Below are 26,590 nucleotides of genomic sequence, written 5' to 3'. Positions count from 1 at the left end.
GTGGTTTTAGGATCAAGGCCTTGTTCTTTCACAATTTGGAAAAGAGATTCACGATCCACTGAGTCATAAGCCTTTCTAAAATCTACAAAGGTACAAACTAGTTTTTTATTGTAAATTTTTTGATGTCTGAGAATTAGTTTGAGGACTAAAATCTGTTCTGGGCAAGATCTATTTGGCCTGAAACCTGCTTGATATTCGCCAATTTTCCATTCAAGTTGCTGTTGTGCTCGGTTCAGAAGACATTGAGAGAGGATTTTGTATGTGACTGGAAGAAGAGAAATTCCTCTGTAATTATTAACATCAGTTTTGTCTCCCTTCTTATGAAGTGGGTGAATCAAGGCGGTTCTCCATTCATAAGGAATTTTTTCAGTTTGCCAAATGTTTTGCATGATTGAAGTAATTTCTTTAACGGTTTTTGGACCAGCTGCCTTTAAAAGTTCTGCAACAATTCCATCTTCACTAGATGCTTTGTTGTTTTTCAACCTATGAATTTCTTTAATGATTTCCTCTTCATTTGGTGCAAGTGAAACTGGATTGCATTGTTGGGGAATTTTTGGTGGAAATCTTTCTGTGGGCTCGGGGCAATTTAGAAGATTCTTAAAATATTTAGAAAGTTCTTTGCAATTTTCTTGGTTGTTAAGAGCCAACTGTCCATTTTCCTTCTTGAAGCAAAGATTCTGGGGTTGGTACCCCTTTATTTTGGTTTTAAAAGTTTTATAAAAATTTCTGGTATGTATAATATCGATAAAGAAATAGATAATCAGGTGCAGTACCACGGTATCGCCTAAAGAGACAAGGTGGTTCTGCAGATGCCACCGCTGAGAAACCTCAATTCGATTTTTGGGTGGCTGGAAAATCAAGTGAAACCCTATAGGTCGGAGCTGTGTACATTACCGACATTACGGCGCAAGACGGCATGCTGATGACGCTGCTAGTCGTGCTCGGCTACGCACCATGGAGACGGGGGCCGCCTTGGAGACCGATCGAAGCACAAGCTCGAAAAAACTGTTTCTCCGGCTGGCCGGACAACTGAAAGCGAATGAAATTACTCTTCAGCAAGGGCGGCAACGTACGCGACCGACTCCTGCGGCGGTCAGCAACCAGCTGGCCCCGCGCCTAGAGAGCGTCCGCTCCGCTATGCGAAAACTCAGCCACGCGCCGACGATGACAAAGCTTTCGCCAATTATGGCCTTATAACAAATTCATCTGCACTCCCACAACCATACTCCACCATCGTAGGCGCCGATACGAATCCTTCCAGCCAGTTCCCGAAGCAAGAGTCGAGTAGCCTCCTATCAGAGCCTCCGCTAGGACTTTGCGCGGGAAGCTTTCAGGTGACGGACGCCAACGGAATGTGATAATTAGGGTGGTACACGTGGCGCCCTTCTCTGCCCTGTCCTGTGCAGCTCGGCGACCATTTCTCCAAAACATTTCAAACACCACCACAGCCGTAGTGCCGAGCTGGCGCGTTCCTGCCCAAAAATTAGACTTTCGCGAGAAAACCACCTTTGACCACTGTAAAAAAGCAAGCGTCCTTTATTGTAACCCCTGAAACCTGACATCGAAAGAGAAACACTCCAGCTGTGGGTTGGGCCTTCGAAATTCCCAGTGTCCAGATGTTCCCTCCGTACTCTGACCGTCCGCTGCTATTTTGGGCACTTGGCCTCTTCACAGACCAAACGTTCGGTTGATCTCCACAGTGAAATGAACAAAATAATGGTTTGCATGCAACCTACTCCCGATCATGTACATGCCGGTACACGGCAACCGATTACCAACTTTGCATTACAGCGTAATACGGTAGCGGAATGACATTAATTTGTATGTATACAAATTCTGGTTTTAGAAATGTAAGAATGGCTGGTTTGATGGCCATTAATAAATGCATGAAGAGGCCAGAGGGCATGGTTCAAATGGCTCTGAGCACTATGGGACTTAACTTCTGAGGTCATTGGTCCCGTAGAACTTAAAACTACTTAAACCTAACTAACCTAAGGCCATCACACACATCCATGCCCGAGGCAGGATTCGAACCTGCGACCGTAGCAGCAGCTCGGCCACTACGGCTCGGCCACTACGGCTGGAGCTGGGAATACAGACGTCTATAAATGAGATTGGGATAAAGTACAAAATGCCTAAGAACGAATGGCTACAGGCCATATGCAAGCCTGTGGAAGCATTTATAACAAGAGGAAAGATAGTCACCGCATGTACGAAGATTAAAGAGAAAGCTGGAAGGTGGAAGAAATACATAGAGGGTGCCTCTACAGGGAAAATGAACTTTACGGTATAAAAAAAAAATTGTCGTGTGACGAGGGCCTCCCGTCGGGTAGACCGTTCGCCTGGTGCAAGTCTTTCGATTTGACGCCACTTCGGCGACTTGCGCGGCGATGGGGATGAAATGATAATGATTATGACAACAAAACACCGAGTCCCTGAGCGGAGAAAATCACCGACCCAGCCGGGAATCGAACCCGGACCCGTAGGATTGACATTCTGTCGCGTTAACCACTTTTTTTTATTATTAATATCATTTTGTTCGTCTTTGTTCGCTGTATTTGCTCGGGGCGGACGTCGCAAGACACCCATTTTAGTTCGTCATTGATCCATTAACTCAGTTTTTTTTGTTACAGAGGGCAGCTAATCCCCTGACCGTGCCGGCGACCACTCAGCTACCGGGGGCGGAGACTTTACGGTATTATAGAAAGGGAAGAGAGAGCGGATGACGATGAGATGTGAGATGTAATACTGAAAGAAGAATTTGACAGAGAATTGAAAGATATTAAGCGAAATAAGGACTCTGGATTAGACGACATTCCATCAGAATGATTGATATCTTTGGGAGAGGCAGCATAAATAATTATTGCACCTGGTGTGCGACATTTATGACTTTTTCTATGTATGCAGTCAGGCTTCAACAAAACTGTTATAATTCCAATTCTAAAGAAATGAGCTGCTGATAGACGAGAATATTACTGAACTATCGGTTTAATAAGTCATGGTTACAAAATACTGACACGAATTATTTACAGAAGAATGAAAAAACTGGTAGAAGTCTACCTGGGGGAATATTAGTTTGGGTTCCAAAGAGATTTGGAACACGCTAGACAATACTGACCCTACGACTTATCTCAGGAGGTGGGTGAAAGAAAGATAAGTCTACGCTTATAGCATTTGCAGACATAGAGTAAGCTTTTGACAATGTTGACTGAAATATGCTCCCAGAAATTTTGACGGTAGCGGGGCTAAAATATAAGAGGTGAAAGGTTTTATACAACTTATAGAGAAATTAGACTGCAGCTATAGGAGTCGACGGACATGAAATAGAAGCAGTAGTTGAGAAGGGAGTGAGACAGGGTTCTAGCCTGTTTGCGATGTTATTCAGTCTGTACATTGAGCAGGCAGTAAAGGAAACGAAGGAAAAATTTGAAGAAATATTTGAAGTTCAGGGAGACGAAACAGACACCTTGCGGTATGCTGATGGCATTGTAATTCTGTCAGACTTGAAAGAGCAGTTGAACGGAATGCAGTGAATCATAAAAGAAGCTGTAAGATGAGCGCCGGCCGCGGTGGTCTTGCGGTTCTAGGCGCTCAGTTCGGAACCGCGCGACTGCTGCGGTCGCAGGTTCGAATCCTGCCTCGGGCATGGATGTTTGCGATGTCCTTAGGTTAGTTAGGTTTAAGTAGTTGTAAGTTCTAGGGGACTGATGACCACAGATGTTAAGTCCCATAGTGCTCAGAGCCATTTGAACCATTTTGTAAGATGAGCATCAGAAAAGTAAAACAAGGGTAACAGAATGTAATTTATTCCGGATTTCAGTACACTATACTGTTCCCCACTGTTCTGGCCACAAAGCCCTATTTTTCAAAATAATCTCTGTTCAGTGCGACGGCCTTACGCCACCTTACTGGGAGGTCCTGCGTGCCTGCGTGGTACCACCCTGCTGGTCGTTGTCTGAGCCAACGTCTCGTTGCATCAGTAATCTCCTCATCATCCACGTACTGCTTCCATCTGCATCCTTCATTGGGTCAAACAGTTGGAAGTTGCTCTTTTTAATCTGTTAGGCGGTGAGGAAACCAGCGGGCGCACACTTTTGAGCAGCCCAAATGATGGGCGAGCGTGTCAGCACTCCAACAGAGACGTCCAGTTGAGCAGCGAGGCATCTGACTGTGATTCGTCGACCGACTCGAATGAGAATGCCCGCACGTCCCAACACTGTAGGAACCACAGCTGTGTGCGACCGGCCAGCGCGAGGAAGCTGGGACGTATTTACGCGACCTTGTTGCGATGTTGACGAAGGCTTCGCCCGACTCGCCTTGCTGTTTTCCGTTGCCAGAGTTCGGTAGACAGATGCAAGATGTGTGCTTTCATCCTTGAATATGATATTGTTATACCGTGAAGTGACGGAAGAATCCATTGACGTAATTGTGCTATAGTAGAGCGTTTTGTTTATTCTCATTCGGAATGTTAGCAGGAAATGAATTTCGTTTTCTGTGGATAGATAACAGCTCGTCGTCAATACCGTGCAAATAAAATTGCCTCCCGTCGGCACTCCTTCCGTTCTTAACGCGATATGCCGTCGAAAAATGCTGGTCATTATGTGCTGTATGATCGCGTCTATTGAATGCGGAGCCCCGAACAATCACGTGGGCCACGCAGTAATCGCTGGTCGGCCGGCGGCTATACCGCAGTAATTTGGGGCCGTGTGCAGGGTACTGCGTGGTCCTCATTCTGTAGCCGGTAATAGCGAGGTCGAGGCGCTGTGTTTGCGCACGTCTCGTGCTGGTCTCGCGTAATTAGACCAGTGTGTGTGTGTGTGTGTGTGTGTGTGTGTGTGTGTGTGTGGTGCCTCCTCTCCCACAGCGAGGGGTATCCCGGCCACGTCCGTAGTGCAGGTACACACACCAGAGGACGTATCATTTCTCTTCATTATTTGTACTTGGCGCTCTACGCTGTGACGCAGCACAGTCACTTCGGTGAAGAGATTTCTTTATAGCATAATTCATTTCTAAACTCTCACTGCCCACTGTTTATTGTGAATGAAAAGTAGCTTTATAAGCTATGGATCACATCATTCTTCCAATAGACTGCGTTACAAACAAGCTAAAATCACACATCACACTGTTATTTCAAAAGATTGCATAAATGGTTATGTCAACAGTTTCTGTCTAGTTACACTGTGCAAAAGAAACAAAGGATTATTTCTTCTAAATCCCATTATTGCCTCCCGCTGCGACGCATAAGTTTTGAAATTTGGCCCAAAGTTGTGTATAAAGGATCGATTTTTTAAATCCCGTAATTGCCCCCCATTGTGACGCATAAATTCGAGCCGCGTGGAGTGGCTGCGCGGTTTGAGGCGCCATGTCACGAATTGCGCGGCCCCTCCCGCCAGAGGTTCGAGTCCTCTTCCCTCGGGCATGGTTGTTCAAATGGTTCAAATGGCTCTGAGCACTATGGGACTTAACATCTATGGTCATCAGTCCCCTAGAACTTAGTACTTAAACCTAACTAACCTAAGGACAGCACACAACACCCAGTCATCACGAGGCAGAGAAAATCCCTGACCCCGCCGGGAATCGAATCCGGGAACGCGGGGCATGGTTGTGTGTGTTGTTCTTTGCATAAGTTAGTGTAAGTAGTATGTATGTATAGGGACTGATGACCTCAGCAGTTGGGCTCTTAGGAATTGACACTCATTTAAACATTTGAACATTAATTCGAAATTTGGCTCAAAGTTGCATACAAAGTTTCCCTGCAACGGTGGAAAACCGTGGCGCACTGAGACGTCACCCTCGGGCCGACGACGCGTCAAACACCATGGTGTTGACATATGCGACAGAAAGGCCACAGTTTGAAAGTTCATGTGAGATGTAAGGTGGGTTAATGATGTCAGATTGGCCCCAGATTCACCAAAATTCTGCCCAGCGCCGCCCTTGACGTATCAGACGATTGATGGAGAAAAACGTTGCAGATACACCGCCGCTGAGAATCGACACGAAGAGGCGACAGGAGATGGCATCAGGGGCGTCAATGAAACCACGACTTTCCCTGGACCGTTGGTTCCCACACATTTCGCGGATGAGAACGATTGTCCGCAGTGCGATGAGCAACAGTAAGATTTTCTCAACAACCTTTGACACTGCTGACACCCTTGAACGTTACAGTTCTTCAATAAATATGTTATGGAGCCGCGTCCCCAGTGAGTGTGATCGCATCTCTTTGGAGTGCAGTTCGACCGCAATTTCTGCTCTCGATTACAATGAGGAACCAGTAAGGATCGGTCAGCATTATTAACCGACCTTACACGTCAGATGAACGTCTCAGATATGACCGGTTTTTCGCATGTTTTGCTGTATGAAGCGTCGTCGAGTTCGAAGGTGACGTCAGAGGGCGCCGCTCTTTTGCACCATTGAGGAAGGCCGTAGGCACCTTTTAGTCAAATTTCAAATTTTTGCGTTGCCATGGGATACGATTACTGTCTTTCGAAAGAGTGATCCTCAATTTTGTTGCCCATTGTAATTAAAAATATAACTGCTTGTTATCCAACGTTAGGACGAACTCGAAATCACGCATATCTGTTAGTGGTCGAAGGGGCACTGTGATAATTGCGAATTCTTGTCCCGGTCAAGGTCCTAGTGTAGTGTAATGTTTTCGGTGTTGTGAATGACTAAAGCCGTTGGAGTGAAGACTTCCTCGCAAAGAGAATGCAGCACATCGTTCTGAATGGAAATACATCGTCAGAAACGTCAGCTCCGTCTCATTTATCTGAAAGGAGTTTCATTGGACCGTTAGTGTTGACAGTACCTACAGATGACATGGGACGTATGGACCGTAGCTCTCTGATATTGCTCGCAGCCGGCTCAGCTGTGCACCAAAAGGTCACCCGATTGGAGAAATGTTACGAAATCAAGGTGACTTCAGTGTACCTTCTTCTACTGAGGTATTCTACATTTTGAGATACCTTTCTCACTTAATTACATGGTTCCAAAATTTCTTAGTATTGGCAAGAAACACACTTTCGATTACTTCTTTCTGTCATGGAATAACAGTTGAATTTTCTTCTTTTCATAAACTAAATTATACTACACGACATTTTATCAAATAATTAGTATCTGGACGTTGTCGCTATTTTAATTTTCGCTGTGTCAGGGAGAAAACGCTATCACCACACACTGTTTATTTATATCCCTGAACTCATTATGAAAGTTTCTTATAAAAATTCTTTAATACTCGTGTTTGTAAGTGTCGAGCTGGTCTCTGAGAAATGTGTCAAACTTATTTTGAAATAAAAATATGTAAATTTCGGTGCAGGGCAACAGAACTACCATGCGAAATTTAGTTTCGAACGGAAATACGCGGAGCTCACACTACACAATGCGAAAGCCAGACTAGCCGATACATAAACAATTCGTCTGCGAGCAAGCAATCCGTTTTCAATGAAATTTACACGCGCCGTCTGATTGAAAAACAAATGACTCAGATTAAAATGTTGGCCCTGAGTATTGCTCATCTCTGTCTTTAGTCTTGCGAACTATCACTGTACCAGAATTGTTACTGTAATTACATATCGAATGAATATAAAAAATAAACGCACCTGACCCTCCGATAAAACTTGTTGAAAACTCACAGTACAACACTTTACTGAAACCTTCTACTATCATTAAGGCTTTGAACTGAAATGACGTTATTTTCACAAATACACTGTGACAATCACTGTGCCTTTCAGTGGACTTGAACTTCGATGGGAATTAAATTTGTTGACCTATCTGTCCGCACGGAACGCTCGTCTCTTCTGCAACTTATCGCTATTAGGAATAAAGATGACTGTGAAAAATCAAATGTCGTTTGGTGTACTTGCGATGTGCAGTGCAAGACGATAACTTACCAATTTTCATAAAATACGTCTCAGTACATACAGCGCAATGGGAGTTTGCAAACAGAGTCGTAAAACTACAAATATAAATGGGAAAAAAATCTTAACGACTGATAAATAACAACAAAGACTCCAGGTTTAACTATGCTTCATAAGCCATGACAACAATAGACCTTTTCATAAATTTCTTACACCTAGACAAGTTAGCAAACTTTTATTAATAACTCTCCTGTGTGCAGTTGCCTTCCTTGACACTTGTTCCAACTACAAGACCATGCCACGTGCTTCACTACAAAATTTCTACAGCAGGCTTCAAACATACGCAATGTTTTGGCAATAAGACGCTACACAGTTACAAATATAAAAAACTGGATTACCTTAAAAGTTGGTTTTATCGTTCTTCCATCAATGTAATATCATCTGTTCAATATCTTTACTCAAAGAATATCATTACAAAATCATTTTAAATAATGCTACCTTCACTATACTGCAGACCAGCTTCCATATTTTTTAAACCAAATACATTGCACACACTGCATCAACACACTCTTTGACTTACTCTGATCAACATCTCTTGTCACAAACACGTCTTACAAAAAATATGATTGTCTGTATTCCAGCCGTTGAGTAAGTTTATCAAGTTCGCTACTTCATTCGTGTTCATAGCCAAAACTTGTAAAATCTTCATGGCAGATAGGGTATCCACCTTTCAAATATCTCACCCATTTCTACAGTACTAGTATAAACAATCAGTAATTACAATGAACCAAGACAAATTGTAATAGACATGAATAAATAAGTGTCCATTATTCGAAATGTGTTGCGCACCCTATTTCACTGCAAACGACGTCCACTGGCAATTCGCGCCGTTAAAATATTATTTCTACATCTACATCATACTCCGCAGGCCAGCTAATAGTATGTGGCGGAGGGTACTTTTTGTACCACTAACTGAGCCCTCCAACCTTGTTCCACTCGCGAATAATGCCTGGGAAGAATGATTGTAAGCAACCCTCTGTATTGGCTCTAATTCATCGAATTTCCTCCTCATAGTCATTGCGCGAGACGTATGTAGGGGGAAGTAATATGTTGTCCGACTCATTCGGGAAACTGCTGCCTCGAAATTTCAAAAGTAAATCTCTCCGTTATCCAGACGCCTCTCTTTTAACGTGTGCCAATGTAATTTGTTCAGCATCTCCGGAATGCTCTCGTGCCGATTAAACTATCCCTTGACTAGACGTGCCGCTCTTCGTTGGATCCTCTCTATCCCTTCTATCAGTCCTATCTAGTACGGATCCCAGATAGACGAACAACACTCAAGAATGGGTCAAACAATCCCTTCGAGGATGAGTTACATTTCCTAAGATCCTTCCTATGAATCTGTGTCTGTCAGCCGGCCGGGGTGGCCGAGCGGTTCTAGGCGCTACAGTCTGGAGCCGCGCGACCGCTACGGTCGCAGGTTCGAATCCTGCCTCGGGCATGGATGTGTGCGATGTCCTTAGGTTAGTTAAGTTTAAGTAGTTCTAAGTTCTAGGTGACTGATGACCTCAGTAGTTAAGTCCCATAGTGCTCAGAGCCATTTGAACTATTTGTGTCTCTCATCTGCTTTTCCGACTATTTGTTTTATAGGGTCATTTCACTCAAGGTCGTTCCGGATAGTTACTCCTAGATATTTTACGGCACATAGTGTTTCCAGCGGTTTGTCATCAATAGTATAGCCATTCAGTAATGGGTTTCTTTTCCTACGCATGCTCAATATGTTACATTTACGAGTATTTTCGTTCAGAGTCAGCTGCCAGAGCCTGCACCATTCGTCAATTCTCTGTAGGTCATTCTGCAAATCGTTACAATCTTCTGGCGCTGCTACTTCGTTATAGACAACCGCATCATCTTCGAATAGCCTTCGAGAGCATCCGACACTTTCTACTAGATCATTTAAATATATTGTAAACAGGAACGGTCCTATCACGCTTTCCTGTGGTACTCCGGACATTACCTTTACATCTGTCGATCTTGTTCCGTTAAGAGTGACGTGTTGAGTTCTATGTGCAAGGAAGTCTTGAATCCAGTGGTAAATCTGCTCCGATACTCGATAAGCTCGTGTTTTTTTCACTAAACGGCAGTGCAGCATGGTGTGAAATGCCTTCCTGAAGTCAAGGAACACTGCATCAACCGGAGCGCCATTGCCTACGGCACTGCAGTTCTCATGGAGGAACAGAGTTTCGCAAAAGGTCCGTTTGCGGAATTCATTTTGAATTTTAGAGATTTTTGTTCTCCAGAAACGTCATAGTTCCTCAGCATAAAACACGTTCCAAAAATCTACAACAGACTGACGTCAACGATATAGGTCTATAATTGTGAGCACCTGTCCTACGGCCCTTATTAAAAACGGGAATGACCTGCGCTTTCTTCCTGTCGCTAGGTACCCTTCCGTGCTCAGCCGATCTACAATATTCTTTGTAGTATCTTATAGATCTCTCATCCGGTACTGATGCCTTTCCACTACTAAGCGATTGAAGTTGTTTTTCTATGCCGCGATCTATTATCTCAATATCTGCCATTTTTGGGTTCGTACGTCGATAGAAAGGAGGGACCGTGTTACGATCTTACGCAGTGAAACAATTTTGGAAGACCGAATTCAGTATTTCGGCCTTCTCTCTATAGTATTCCTTTTCGGTGTCAGTATGATCACTGAGTGACGAAATAGATGATTTTGACCCACTTACTGATTTTACATACGACCAAAATCTCTTAGGGTTTTGCTGAGATCGGTTGAAAAAGTTTTACTTTCAATGTCATCGAACGCTTCTCTCGTTGCTCTCCTTACGCTCATTTTCGTTTCGTTCAGCAGTTGGGTCAGCTAGGTTTTTACTTCTCTTGAATGTGAGGTGAAGTTCTGTTTGCTTACGTAGCAGTTTTGTTACACTGCTATTATACCACTGTGGGTCTTTCCCATCCCTTAAGACCTTACTCGGAACGTACTTGTCTATGGCATATTGCGCAATTCCTTTGAAATTTTTTCCATTTGTTCTCTACATCTTCGTCATCACCAAATATTTGATGCTGACTGCTCCGATGCTCTGAAATTTGAATCCTGTCAATCTTGTTAAGCAAAAATATTTTCCTACCTTTCTTAACATTCTTTGTCAGACCAGTTTTCATAGATGTTATTACAGTCTTATGATCGCTGATATCTTCCTTTACGTTAACTGAGGTCTGTTGTTTGTCGGCAGGAGGTCTAAGACGTTACCCTCACGAGTCGGTTCTCTAACTATATGCTTAAAGTAATTTTCAGACAAGACATCCAGAACAGTGTCACACGAATGCCTGTTTCTGGCACCAGTTTTGATAGCATGACACTCCCAATCTATACCTGGCAAGTTAAAGTCACCCCCTACCGGGAAAATTACAAACGATATTCTGAAAGTTCTGTCTAAAGCGCTCTAGCACTAGAACTCCTTACCCAGGCGATCTATAAAAGCATCCGATTACCATTTTTGATTGATCATTGGTACGTAACTTCACCCAGATAAATTCACAATCGGAACTCTCGCTAGATTTTATCGAATTCCTTACTGGAATAAAACGCCGCCGTCGTTGGCGACTAACGTATCCTTATGATATATATTCCAATCTTAACTTTTTTGCTGTCGCTCCCCCCCCCCCCCCCCTCCCCATGAACCATGGACCTTGCCGTTGGTTGGTTGGTTGGTTGGTTGGGAGGCTTGCGTGCCTCAGCGATACAGATGGCCGTACCGTAGGTGCAACCACAACGGAAAGGTATCTGTTGAGAGGCCAGACAAACGTGTGGTTCCTGAAGAGGGGCAGCAGCCTTTTCAGTAGTTGCAGGGGCAACAGTCTGGGTGATTGACTGATCTGGCCTTGTAACACTAACCAAAACACCTTGCTGTACTGGTACTGCGAGCGGCTGAAAGCAAGGGGAAACTACAGCCGTAATTTTTCCCGAGGGCATGCAGCTTTACTATATGGCATGGAGATCTGCATAAAACCAGTCTCAGGACTGAAGACCACAACAACACCAAGAACGTCCGGTTTCAACCAACTATCTGTTCCTAGTACTATATATAATCTTCAGTAAGCGATACTAATTCTGGGGCCTTTCCTTGGATGCTCCTGCACTTTGCTAAAACCATATTAACCTCCTATATCTCTGATGAGCGACGACGGACGTTCTCTGAAGACATGATGACTAATTTGTCAGACAAATCGTCTTTGATCCCAAGGGGTCTAACTTAAAACAAAGCCCAATGTCCACGGCACACGTAATCTGCTACCATAGTAGCAGCTTCCTGCGTCTAGTGCACGCCTCATCTATTAAGGGGAACCCTGCCATTCTGTATCCGATAGCGGAGGTCAAGAAATTCGCATCCGATACCGTTGCAGAGTAGTCGGAGCCTCTAGTTTAGACCTTTCACTCTACTCCAAATCAGAGGGCCGCGATCAACCCTTTGTACGAGGCTACAAATAGACAGCTTAATCTGCACCCCGCGTGCGTTGCAGGCGTCGTTCGTAACGACATGTATCACTACATGCAGTCGGTTACACCCAGTGCACTCGATAGCCGCTAGCAGGGCCTCTTCCACATCACGCACGAGACCCCCCCGTCAAACATACCGAGTGCACACTGGCATTCTTTCCCGCCTTGCCTGCTATTTCCCTGAGTGTCTCCATCACCCGCCTAACATTGGAGCTCCCAATGACAAGCATACCCATCCCCTGCACTTGACCGGACTGGGCAGGAAAATCGGCCGCTGACCCCGCAACACTGGGTAGCATCTCGGACCTGTTGCTAAGGCGTCGGGAACCAGTCGCGCGACCTGCTCCCCCTTCCGCTTTTCGCCCAGTGACACGCAAACCCACCACTGTCTGCCACCCGCTCTGGAGGGAGGACGAACCAGTCAGATGTTGCGAATCAGAAGATGCAGCGACATCCGGGTCACCAGGGGATTCCAAAGGCACCAAGAGTGTCGCAAATTTTTCCCAACGCTCCGATGCCGCGGCAAGCGTGTACACTGTATCCAACGCTGCATCCAGCTGTTTACGGAAAGCAGCCAATTCTCCTTGTGTCCGCTCACAACAAGTACAGCTACTAGAAACATCGCAGTGTGTAAAAATAGATATAAGATTTCAAATGGTGCTATTGGTTTTGGAACGTACGCAAAATGTAACGAGAAGAATAAAGAGACACTAAAAACTGCTCCGCAGATTTCTCACTTCACCCTGAGACGGCAAACTCTTGAACAGAAATAAATTTCTCTGCTGAAGTAGATGTATCTCCAGTTATCTGTTACTAGAAACTCTGCTTACTCGAAAGCTATTGCATAAGGTAAGTATACAAACAAAAATGCACTGGTCTAGACTATATGCTATGTACCAGCACGAGATTTAAGCTTAGTGGTCTGACGTAGCTGTCTGACGGCGGGAAAATTACTCTAGGATGCCACCTTACACAAGGATATGTACGCAAAAACAAAAACTTAGAATAATTTGCCAACCACTAGTCTACACAGTAAAACACAAATGTACAGTTCACTCACTTGTGGAAGCACGTGGGAAAAAGCATAAACTAAATTACTGTGTATCAAGCAAATTTTACCGCTGCTGTCCTGTCGCATCAAAAAATGTGTGAAATCTTATGGGACTTAACTGCTAAGGTCATCAGTCCCTAAGCTTACACACTAGTTAACCTAAACTATCCTAAGGACAAACACACACACCCATGCCCGAAGGAGGGCTCGAACCTCCACCGGGACCAGGCGCACAGTCCATGGCTGCAGCGCCTCAGACCGCTCGGCTAATCCCGCGCGGCTGCTGTCGCGTCCGCACGGCTCGGCGTCTGCCGGTATACTCTCTCATTCGTGTTCTTTTAATTTCCTGAAATGATTGTACGTTCGCTTCCCGCGCCCGGGTTCCCGGGTTAGATTCCCGGCGGAGTCAGGGATTTTCTCTGCCTCGTGATGACTGGGTGTTATGTGATGTCCTTAGGTTAGTTAGGTTTAAGTAGTTCTAAGTTCTAGGTGACTGATGACCATAGATGTTAAGTCCCACAGTGCTCAGAGCCATTTGAATTTTGATTGTACGTGAAAACGATTGTACATGAAACCGTTTCTAACAATAAATCTTACGTTGCTAGTGACTGTTTATAATGGAACAGTTAAATTATTCCCAGGACTGTTGAAGTGAGTGGAAAAGCCAATGCTAATTAGATTGCATTGAAATACTCGTATAACCATACGTCAATATGATTTTCGGAATAATTAAATGAATTGTATTGTGGCTCTTGCATACCGTACAACATGAAGGTGAAATAAAAATATTTGTAAGACAATGGTGTTAGAGCGACGACTAATATTGCCTATTCCTAACATACGTAATTGTAACAGAACAGATGGTAGAATAAGCTTTTGTATGAGTACCTGCGTAAATAAACTTTGTTACCAAAGAGTAAGCATTGAACTTGTCATTACTAGTGGTCTGCTTCGGTTTCTTAACTGCAAGATTGAAGATCACAAATAAATAAAATTCCATCCACGTTATTGAATCCTCCAAATTTATGAATGCAATGTATATTTTATAGATCTGTCATCTGAAATTAGCTGAAGAGCTGAAATTATTCTGGAATGCATCTACTCTTCGTAGAACAGAACTAACCCCTTCCTAATCTATTTTGACTTCTTTTCTTCTATGCATTCTTGGCACATATTCCCCTACTTAATTGTAATTATGAGTGGTTATTCGATTCGTTTTTAATGTACACATAGTGCCTTTGGTTTACTTACATGTCTCTTTGCCGGTAGTCAACAGAAATCCATTTGTAACGAACTTCAAACTTGATCTTTCCATTTTTTTTTTTTGTCTGCTCACCTTGCGAATGCTTTAGTCTATACCTGTAGACAGTTTTTGGCATACGGTCATCGCCCATCTGTTCTATATGAGTTGTATATGAGACCATCAGTTGTGATGATATTCTAAAATTTTATCATCTAAAGTGTAAATGTTGATTATCTACGCTAAGTCCTCAGATCCCTTCTGCGTCCCTTTTTGTCAGTCAGTTCCCCATCCCCCTCCACACACACACACACACACACACACACACACACACACACACACACACACAACCCACGGGAGTTGCGTATCTATCAATGCGTATGGGCTTATATCTTATTTTCAACGGGAGCAGAAAGTGAAGAAATAAACCTTATGAAACTGAAAAAACAATAACCAAAGAAAAAAACACCCTGTTGTCTCTGCTCAACTGTGAAATCAAAATCTTCTCCAGCTTGAATTCAGTATGGTACTGCTCTACCCTGTCCCTTGTAACGTGCCTGGCCCTTCCCTAGCACGTTGCTCACAAGGTGTTAGGGACGTCGCTGTTGAAGTCTCTCGCACTCTTTGACGGCAGCCCACCTGAGGTAATCCACTATGTGAGGTAGGTTCCGCGACGACGCACTGCGAGGTTCAGCTGGCCGCAAGCTTGCTCGATCGGACTCATGTCAGCAGTTACGACTGACCATTTCATACGAATGAGTCCGCCTGCTTGACGAAGGTATTCGTGAGTCGAACGCGGTTTGTCCCCGTGTTACCGTCTTTCAAGACGAACCCACCACAGAAATGTTGTCTACAGGTCTTAGCAGTAGGGCGGAAAGATGCGTGGGGTGGTTAATACAGAGTCAGACATCTACAAAAAGATAACACATTAATAAGTTTATTTACATTATGTACACTCAATATCTGAGATATGTGTAACTACATACCTGTGGGTTCTTGAATGGTTCTGAATTTTATGCATTGAGAGTAATGTTCTTGATAGAAACAAATAAATAATCTTCAAAGCTGATACACTTTTTGTTTTATTCAGCAGTTTTCTGATTAGTTTGATGCACCCCGTCACGAATTTCTCTCCTGAGCTAACCTTTTCATCTCACAGTCGCACTTGCAACCAATGTCTTCAATTATTCGCTAGATGTATTCCAATCTCTGTCTTCCTCTACAGTTTTTTCCCTCTACAGCTCCCTTTAGTACCATGGAAGCCATTCCCTGATCTCATAATAGGTGTCCGATCATTCTATCCCTTCTCATTATCAGTGTTTCCCACACATTCCTTTTCTCTCCAATTCTGCGCAGAACCTCCTCTTTCCTTACCGTATCAGTCCACCAAATTTTTTACATTCGTCTGTAGTACTACATGTCAAATGTTTCGATTTTCTTTTGTTCAAGTTTTCCCACAGTCCATGTTTCACTACCATACAGTTCTGTGCTCTAAACTGACATTCTTAAAAATTTCTCCCTCAGATTAAGGTCTGTGTTTGATGCTGGTAGATCTCACTTGGGCAAAAATGCCGTTTTCTCAGTTCCAGTCCGCTTTTTATCTCCTCCTTTCTCCGTCTATGAGTTATTTTGCTGCCTAGGTCGTAGAATTGCTTGACTTCATCTGCTTCGTGATCACCAATTCTGATGTTAAGTTCTTCGCTGTTCTCATTTTTGCGATTTCTCATTACTTTCGTTTTTCTTCGATGTACACTTGTTCCATATACTTTACTCATTAGACTGTTCATACTATTGAACAAATCCTGTAATTATTCTTCAGTTTCACTGAGGATAGCAATGTCAGCAGGAAATCTTATCATTGATATCCTTTCACCTTGAATGTTGATCGCACTCTTGAACCTTCCTTTTATTTCCGTCATTATTTCTTCGATGTGTAGGTGGAACAGAGGGGCGACAGGCTCCATCCCCGTCTTACACTCTTTTTAATCTGAGCTCATCGTTGTTGGCATTCTAGTCATATTGTTCTCTAATGGTTCTTGCCCATATTGTATGTCACCCCTTTCCGTATAGCTTTTCCGTGTTTTTCTCAGGAGTTCAACATCTTGTAACTTCTTACACTGTTGAACGCTTTTTCCAGGTCTACAATTTCTATGACTTTGTGTTAATTTTTCTCCACACTTGCTCCCATTATCAACCGCAACTTCAGAACTGCATCTCTGGTGGCTTTACCGTTCCTACAGCCAAACTGATTGTCGTCTAACGGACTCTCATTTTTCTTATTCACTCTTCTGTATATTATTCTCGTCAGCAGCTCGAATGTATGAGCTGTTAAGCTGATTCTCCGATAGTTCTCGTACTTGTCGGCTCTTGCAATCTTCGGAAGTGTGAGGATTATATTTTTCCGAAAGTCTGAAGGTATATCGCCAGTCTCATACATTCTGCACACTAACGTCAATAACTCTTTTGTTGCCACTTCCTGCAGTTATTTTAGAAATTCTGATTGAATGTTATCTATTCCTTCTGCTTTATTCGATCCCAACTCTTCCCACGATCTTTTAAATTCTAATTCTTATACTGGATCCCCTGTCTCTTTTATATCGATTTCTCATTCTTTTCCTATCGTGTCATCAGACAAGTCCGCCTTCCCCCCCCCCCCCCTCCCCACTGTGGCATTTTCTCGAATCTGGTTGTCAGGCCGTATGGCGAGCAACAACAGTCAGGACGGTATCCCGCCGCAGTCCGGGGCGTCTCTGGAGAATTCTCCTCCAGTGAATGAACTTCCAGGCCAAAAATGTGTCTGGAAAGCCCCGGACAGCGGTGGGGATACCGTCCTGACTGTTGCCGGCCATACAGCCCGACGACCAGATTCGAGAAAATGCCACAAAAGAGTTAGTGCTTGCAGAGATGTTGTCGTAGAAGACTAAAAGGTAGGTATGGAAAGAAGATTTACGTTTAACGTTCCATCGACAACCAGACCAGTAGAATCGGAGAAGACACAACAGTTGGGGAAGGAAATCAGTTTCAGGTTTCGGGAAGCCTCAGAAAACGAGAACGTGGTATTCGAAGGGCAGCTGTCCTACGTCTTCTCCGCCTTGGACTATGCGGAAACAAAACACAATGTCAGTGTCTTAGAGACACGTCAGGAAGCAAGCTGTGGAATGGATGACCTGATACGTCAGAGTGTTCACAGTACTCCGTCCACACGGGGGACGGGAGCCGCCCAGTGTGGACAGCAGCAGGACAGAGCAGACGGGAGCCGGGACAGAGCGGCTGGCTGCCGCGCCGCGCCGCGCCGCACATGATGGATGCGCCGGCCGGCGGGCGCCTCGCTATCTGGCGACATCGCGGCTCCCACTGACACCTATGATGTAGCGCTGCCCACCAGCCTGGCATCCGCACCGCACCACGCGCCATCCCTCCCAGGAAACGTGGGACAGCGACTGTGCCCCTCCTCTTCAGTCCTCGCCAAGTGTTTCAAATATTTATTTTATTTTGCGTTCAACACTCAGACTACAAAAAATAGGTTTTAAACTGAGCAAAAAGCAACAAGGCACACAAATATACAGTATTACAAGATAAACATAGAATTTTGAATTCAGTCTTTGGCGCTGTCTGTAACTATGTGGATGTCGTTAAGACATCTGCCAGGAAAACTATAGACAGCACAACTTAAAATATGGTCCACGATCAGTTCCATTCCACAGTCACACTTGGGATCTTCGCCAATACCCAATCATTAATTTAATGGATCGTCTAGATCCAGTTCGGAGTCTGTTCAGTGCAGTCCAATGCCTCCGAGGCAGGTCGAAGCCTCGCACTTGCACTGTTGAGTCACGCACCAGGATGCCACTCTCTTCATATGGTATTCTCATCTTCGTCCATCTTGAAGGATTCTCAGGATTTGGGAAAGTCTTCGGTAGGAAAATATGGTGGATGGTTAAGGTATGATCTTCTGCGATTGGTGTAGCTACCCGCTCAACTGCTACTTGTCGTCGGATGTGTGAAGGGTCAATATATGCTAGGACTGGAAGCCAGGAAACGGACGTTAGTTGCAGTATTCTCGAGATTATCGTAATGATTTCATGGAATTGGATGTCAACCTTTTTTGTGTTGTTGCTCGTGGCCCACATTAGGACACAGTATCCATCAACACTACATGCAAGAGCCAATGCTGAAGTGCGTAATGTCCCAGCTGAGCTGCCCGAAGTTGTTCCTGTTTGTCAACTTGTTATACACACATCAAAAAAAGTTTTGCGTCACCCCGGTTCCCAGGACTCTTGAAGATAGACGTTGACTGTGGATATTCTATCACAGACACAGTCCCTTTGACTGTTCAGAGATATCACTAAACCCACCCAAAGATGTAAACAACCTTGCATGAGCAGCGCCTATTAAAGACAGAGAGGGTATGACAGCCTATCAGTTCCAGTCATTCCACCAGGAAGGAGGTACACGACTCGTCTTGTCTGTAGTTAAACAATACGTAGACGGTCAATACCGCGGTTCGATCGCGTCCGCGTTGTTACTTTGTGCCAGGAAAGGATCTCAACAAGGGAAGTGTCCAGGCGTATCGGAGTGAACCAAAGCGATGTTGCTCGGATATGGAGGAGATGCAGAGAGACAGGAACTGTCGATGACATGCCTCGCTAAGGACGCCCAAGCGCTATTACTGCAGTGGATGACCGCTACCTACAGATTATGGTTCGGAGGAACCCTGACAGCAACGCCACCATGTTGAATAATGCTTCTCGTGCAGCCACAAGACGTCGTCTGCGCAATAGGCTGCATGATGCGCAACTTCACTCCCGACGTCCATAGCGTGGTCCATCTTTAAAACCACGACACCATACAGCACTGTTCAGATGGGCCCAACAACATGCGAACACACCGCTCAGGATTGGCATCACATTTTCTTCACCAATGAGTGTCGCATGTGCCTTGTGCCTTGAACCAGACAATAGTCGGAGACGTGTTTGGAGGCAACCTTGTCAGGCTGAACGCCTTATACACACTGTCCAGCGAGCGTAGCAAGGTGGAGGTTACCTGCTGTTTTGGGGTGGCAATATGTAGGGCCGACGTGCGTCGCTGGTGGTCATGGAAAGAGCCTTAACGACTGTACTATACGTGAATGCCATCCTCCGACCGACAGTGACACCATATTGGCAGCATATTGGCATTCGCCTTCATGCACGACGATTCGCGCCCCCATCGCTCGAGTAGTGGCCAGCATGTTCTCCAGACATGAACTCTATCGAACATGCCTGGGATACGTTGAAAAGGGCTGTTTATGGACGACGTGACCTACTAACCTCTCTCAGGGATCTACGCCGAATCGCCGTTGAGGAGTGGGACAATCTGGAGCAACAGTGCCTTGATGAACCTGTGGGTAGTATGCCACGACGAATACAGGCATGCATCAATGCAAGAGGACGTGCTACTGTGTATTAGAGGTACCAGTGTGTACAGCAATCTGGACGACCACCTCTGAAGGTCTCGCTGTACGGCAATAAAAAGGGCGGAAATTATGTTGATCTCTGTTCCAATTTTCTGTACCGGTTCCGGAACCCTCGGAACCGAGGTGATGCAAAACTTTTTTTGATGTGTATTTTATTTCTTTTTTTCATTTTCAGGGCTATATCTTCCAAGTGGTGCTTATATGTTAATTTTTTTCCCAGGTATTTAGTGGTTCTCTAGTGTCTAAATGCTTGGCTCTTTACATTTAGTCGTTTGTTTGCTTCCCACCTGTTTAGTTGTATCATTATACCAACAGTTTTTGTTGGATTGATGATTAAATGCCATTCACTATAGAATTCTGGAATGGTTTCCAGATCAGCGTTAAGTAATTCTAATTTCTAAAAAGATTTTGCTTGTACTTCTACTTCAAGGCCATGGGCGTAATCAAATATCCATGAATTTAAAACTGGGACATTAGATATGTAGAACCTAAACAGAGGTGATGCCAGTACTGATCCTTATGGTATTCTGTTTTTCAAATCCTCGTTCTTGCTTACTCTCACAATTAGTTCTACAATAAATTTCCGTTCTCTTAATATATCCGTAAGGAGCTTCGCTGTTTTCTTGCATTTAAGAACCATCATTAATTTGGAGATAAGACCTTGAATCCAGATTACCATAGGCAGATGTGATGTGAGATCAAGCAGCACTACTCTGATCTTCAAATTATATTGGAAACCTCACTCCGAAAGAACAGATACCATCTTAGTAAAATGATCTATAATAGGTCCTATTCTGCTCATTAGAACTGACTCAAACAATTTATAGGTAGTGCACAACTGCGAAATCTGCCTGTAGTCTTTTGGGTTATCTCCAGTTTTTCCAGGCTTCTGGACAGCAATGATTTTAGATTCCTTCCACATTTATAGAATTTTACCCGTGTCTATGATCGTCGTAAACAATTCTGCAAGCCAGTATCACCTACATTCTTCAAGAATTCAGGGAGCATTTCGGTGTTTCAAAATATCGCCGTAACAATCACTCAGGTCCGAGTTTGTTCCTAGGTTACCAACACACTACTGAGGGGTTACTAAAAAGCGATATGAGATGCAACCGCAACGAAATGTAAAATCTGTAGTAATTAAGGCGAATGGATGAGTTAGATTTGATGGAAGCATTCTGGGTAAGTGCGATGGATCTGCAAAGAAGATCACATACAAGACACGAATGCGACCAGTTCATAAGTATTGGTCCAGAGTTTAGTGTCATTATCATGTAGGTCTCGCTACAGTGACGGAAAGGTTTCAGAGACAGCAGGATCGCAGGAAATCGGTGTAGCCTAAATGGAAGTCTAATAGAAAACTCGCTGAACTTAAATAGGGTTCTTCGGGAGAAATGCGATGTTGTTTTCGTGAAGAAGTGTTGGATATTCAAAGAAACCTTTGTGAAAATTCTGCTGCTACCAACCATGGTATATCTCACGTACAAATGATTATAATGAGGGAAGAGAATAGGGCGTACATAGAGGCACATATACAGTCATTTTCCCCTTCGTTCTGCAGATGAATAGTGTCGTATTTCCGTCGCTACATGTGAGAATGGAATACAATCACTGACGTTGTCACGAAGCGACCAAGGTCATGCCATATGTATTGGCTTACGGATTATACAGGGTGGTCAGAAGCAGTCTGAAAAGCTCGCGAGGGCGTTGCAGGGTACGTTGTGCCGAGAAGTAAGTGTTTAGAAAAAAATCGATACTTTGCGTTGCTTCCCAGTTAATTAGCATTGAAGTTGGCCTGCCGGAACGTTTCGTGCTTAAATTCAAGCGGCCCGCCTGATACAGTTAGCGTAAGTTGTTCTCATAGAATAGATGACAGCGCGCGAGACTGCTCAGCCTTTGGTTCGGATTCGATCCTTTCTGCTGTCCCATGCCCAATTTTTGTACTGCTCACTTGTTAGTTTGTAGGAAACTAAACTTTCGAACACGTTTGGTGACCCAAAATCGGGCAGGTCGCTTGAATGTTTGCCACACAGCGACCTGATTGGCTAGCTTTAATGCCAATTAACTCGGAAACGACGCTACGTATCGAATTTTTCAACAATTATTTCTCAGCACAAATTTCCTTGCAATAGCCTTAGGAGCTTTTCATTCTGTTTCCGACCACCTGTATGTGGAGGGTTCAGAATTAAAGTGACCTAAGTCCACTTATAGCTGTTTTCAAAATAACATGCCACTTAAACGCAAAAACATGTTATCAGTGCTTTTCAGTGTAGCACTGAACCAAGTACATAGCTAAATTTTAATCCACCAGTTGCCATTAGACATCTTTTTCTCAGAAGTACAGTCAACTGCTTTCAGAGTTTGTCAGCCAAGTCTACAATATTCTCATTTTATAATACAGTTTCACAGCGTATGTTTTCGGTTTAAAGTTTTTAAATAAAGAGCGAAACTTCTCATTGAGTTTCAATAGTTAAAAAAATTAAAAAGAGAGTACTAGTTACCAGAACTTTGTATCAGCTGGCCTTTACGACATGATACGCCATACTTTAAGCATGATGGTCTGTTTTCAGGCTTGTCCCTTGAACAATATCAAAATATAAAAATGACAGTAGGGCAATTAAAACAAGCTTAAACTCCAGATCCGAAAACAGAAACTATATATTTGATGTTCTTGGTGCCTTGGCCTTCATTGTTGCCTAACCGTGGTGATTCGATGTAATCGAAGAAGCTCGTAAAAAGAAACAATCAATTTATTTGCCAGAATATAGGATGAAATTGATAAAATCTTCAGAGAGGGATAAGCCTAAATTCTCTCCTGTTTTAATGTTCAGAAGAACTTACTCTCAGTTTAGAGACGATTAGTCTTATCAAATGAACTGTTATGTTTTCAAATACACAACACTCTGTTAACAAATAGCTCTTTATTTACAGCTAGAAACGACTGTCTACTCTATTAATTGCTTTGTCTTATCGTACTTATGTTAATGCTTTTGAATTTGACATGCAATACCCCAAAACGCTTTTGTGAGTTAGGACTTTCCTCCGACGACCGGCTCAATTTCCAACCACCAAAAGTTTGAGAAACTCTGTAGCTAGTAGGAGAGTGGACACAAGGACCGACTGTCAATTTGATGAATGTACAACGACTGACATTTTACTAAGATTCGCCGTTAACGATTAGACCCACGAAATTTTCAATGAACTTTGTGTTTGCTTTCGAGAGATGAATCTGGAGAGGAAAGGACACACAAGACCTCTTCAGACTTTAGCAAACGCGAATCAACAAGTTACCAGTCCACGTGGCTCCTGAGAGCGCACTAGAAAAATGGTTTGAAGTCGCTTGTGCCCTTCTAGCGCCTTCATCACGCACACTTTAAAAGCATTTCAGTACTTCTGAATTCGTTCTCTATGAATTTAATTTTGCAAAATGAAGATTATGATGACATTGTTTATGACTAGAATGTTAAGAAATACAGTGGAGCCCCAGTAATTCGAGCAGCGGTATTTCGAGGTTCCGTGGAAGTCTTAAGACAGTTGAAATTTTACATAAAATTGGAGTAAAAATCTGTTTTCATACGTTGCCCACGTGTACGTTTTATGCACTTTCGAATGTCTACATCTGCATCTACATCCTTACACCGACATCTATATGGATATTCTGCAAATCACACTTAAATGATCCAACCACCTTCACAATAATTCTCTATTACTCCACTCTCGAACATCGAGAGGAGAAACACACATCTACACTATGTGATCAATAGTGTCTTGAGGCCTGGCTGAAAATGACTTACAAGTTCGTGGCGCCCTCCATCGGTAATGCTGGAATTCAATATGGTGTTGGCCCACCCTTAGCCTTGATGACAGCTTCCACTCTCGCAGACATACGTTCAGTCAGGTGCTGGAAGGGTTCTTGGGGAATAGCAGCCCATTCTTCACTGATGGCTGCACTGAAGAGCGCTATCGATGTCGCTCGGTGAGGTTGGCGTCCCAAAACATCCGAAAGGTGTTATATAGGATTCAGGTCAGGACTCTGTGCAGGCCAGTCCATTACAGGGATGTTATTGTTGTGTAACAGTCCGTCACAGGCCGTGCATTATGAACAGGTGCTCGATCGTGTTGAAAGATGCAATCACCATCGCCGAATTGCTCTTCAACAATGGGAAGCAAGAAGGTGCTGAAAACATCAATGTAGGCCTGTGCTGTGATACTGCCACGCGAAACAACATAGGGTGCAAGCCCCCTCCATGAAAAATACGACCACACCATAACACCGTCGCCTCCGAATTTTACTGTTGGCGCTACACACGCTGGCAGATGAAGTTTACCGGGAATTCGCCATACCCACACCCTGCCATCGGATCGCCACATTATGTACTGTGATACGTCACCCCACCCAATTTTTCTCCGCGGTTCAATCGCCCAATGTTTATGTGGTGTCACCGCCAGACACCACACTTGCTAGGTGGTAGCCTTTAAATCGGCCGCGGTCCGTTAGTATGCGTCGGACCCGCGTGTCGCCACTATCAGTGATTGCAGACCGAGCGCCGCCACACGGCAGGTCTAGAGAGACTTCCTAGCACTCGCCCCAGTTCTACAGCCGACTTTGCTAGCGATGGTTCACTGACAAAGTACGCTCTCATTTGCCGAGACGATAGTTAGCATAGCCTTCAGCTACCTGATTTGCTACGACCTAGCAAGGCGCCATTACCAGTCACTATTGATGCTGTAAAACATGTACCGTCAAGAGCGATGTTCACCAATTATGGATTAAAGTTAAGTATTCCAGAAGCTACGTACGTTTTTTACTAGTCTCATTTCCGTGTCCTGTTCCAGACCTCACGCCAGCCTGCATGAGCTTAAACGCGTGCCTTTCGGCTTCCTCCTAGTGGATTGGCTGTCTTGCCAATCCACAACAGTTTACGCGCCTTACACCAAGCAAGGAGTCGTTTTGCATTTACCGGCGTGATGTGTGGCTTAAGAGCAGCCGCTTGACCATGGAATCCAAGTTTTTTCATCTCCCGCCCAACTGTCATAGTACTTGCAGTGGATCCTGATGCAGTTTGGAATTCTGTGTGATGGTCTGCATAGATGTCTGCCTATTACACATTGCGACCCTTTTCTACTGTCGGCGGTCTCTTGTCAATAGACGAGGTCGGCCTGTACGCTTTTGTGCTGTACGTGTTCGTTCACGTTTCTGCTTCACTATCACATCGGAAACAGTGGACCTAGGGATGTTTAGGAGTGTGGAACTCTCGCGTACAGACGTATTACACAAGTAACACCTAATCACCTGACGGCGTTCCAAGTCCGTGAGTTCCGCTTAGTGCCCCATTCTGCTCTCTCACGATGATCTAATGACTACTGAGGTCGCTGATATGGAGCACCTGGCAGTAGGTGGCAGCACAATGCACCTAATATGAAAAACGTATGTTTTTGGGGGTGTCCGGATACTTTTGATTGCATAGTGTATATCTGTCCGTGCGAGCTATGATTTCCTTTATTTTATAGGGTGGTCGTTTTTTCCTAGGCAGACCGACGTCAACAAAATATTTTCACATTCAGAGGAGAAAGTTGCTGATTGAAATTTCGTGAGAGGATCCGGTCGCAACGAGATGTCCACCCAAATCCTGTATCATGTCCGTGACGCTCTCCCCCCTATTTCTGGATAATACAAAACGTGCTGCTCTTCTTTCAACTTTTTCGGACATCGTTAACCCTTTTGGAATTTGTTTTGATCTTCTCATGACTTTAATAGACAATAAACGACAGCATCGTCTGCAAACCAACCTAAGACGACTGCTCACATTGTCTCCTAAATCGTTTATACAGATAAGGAACAGCAGAGGGCTTATAATACTACCCTGGAGAACGTCAGAAATCACTTCTGTTTTGCTCTATGATTTTCCGTCAATTACAACGAACTGTGACCTCTCTGACAGGATATCACGAATCCAGTCGCATAACTGAGACGATATTCCATAAGCATGGAATTTGATTACAAATCGCTTGTTAGGCACAGTGTCAGAAGCCTTCTGGAAACCTAGAAATACCGAATCAATTTGAAATCTCTTGTCAACTGCACTCAACACTTCGTGTTAGTAAAGAGCTACTTGTGTTTCACAAGAACGATGTTTTGTAAATCCGCGTTGACAGTGTGTCGGTAGACCATTCTCTTCGAGGCAGTTCATCATGTTCGTACACGATACATGTTCCAAAAATCCTGCTGCGTATCGACGTTAATGATGTGGGCCTGTAATGTAGTTGATTATTGATTACTCTTATTACGTTTCTTGAATATTGGTGTGACCTGACAGCTTTCCAATCTTTGGGTACGGATCTTTCGTCGAGCGAGCGACTATATACGATTGTTAGGTATGGAGCTATTGCATCAACATACGCTGAAAGGAACCTAATTGGCATACAGTCTGGAACGCAAAACTTGCTTTTATTAAGTGATTTAAGTTGCTTC

The sequence above is a fragment of the Schistocerca nitens genome, chromosome 4 (genome assembly GCF_023898315.1).
Source record: "Schistocerca nitens isolate TAMUIC-IGC-003100 chromosome 4, iqSchNite1.1, whole genome shotgun sequence".
NCBI lineage: Eukaryota > Metazoa > Arthropoda > Insecta > Orthoptera > Acrididae > Schistocerca > Schistocerca nitens.
The sequence above is the reverse complement of the archived record's forward strand: the minus strand, read 5'-3'. Positions refer to the sequence as shown.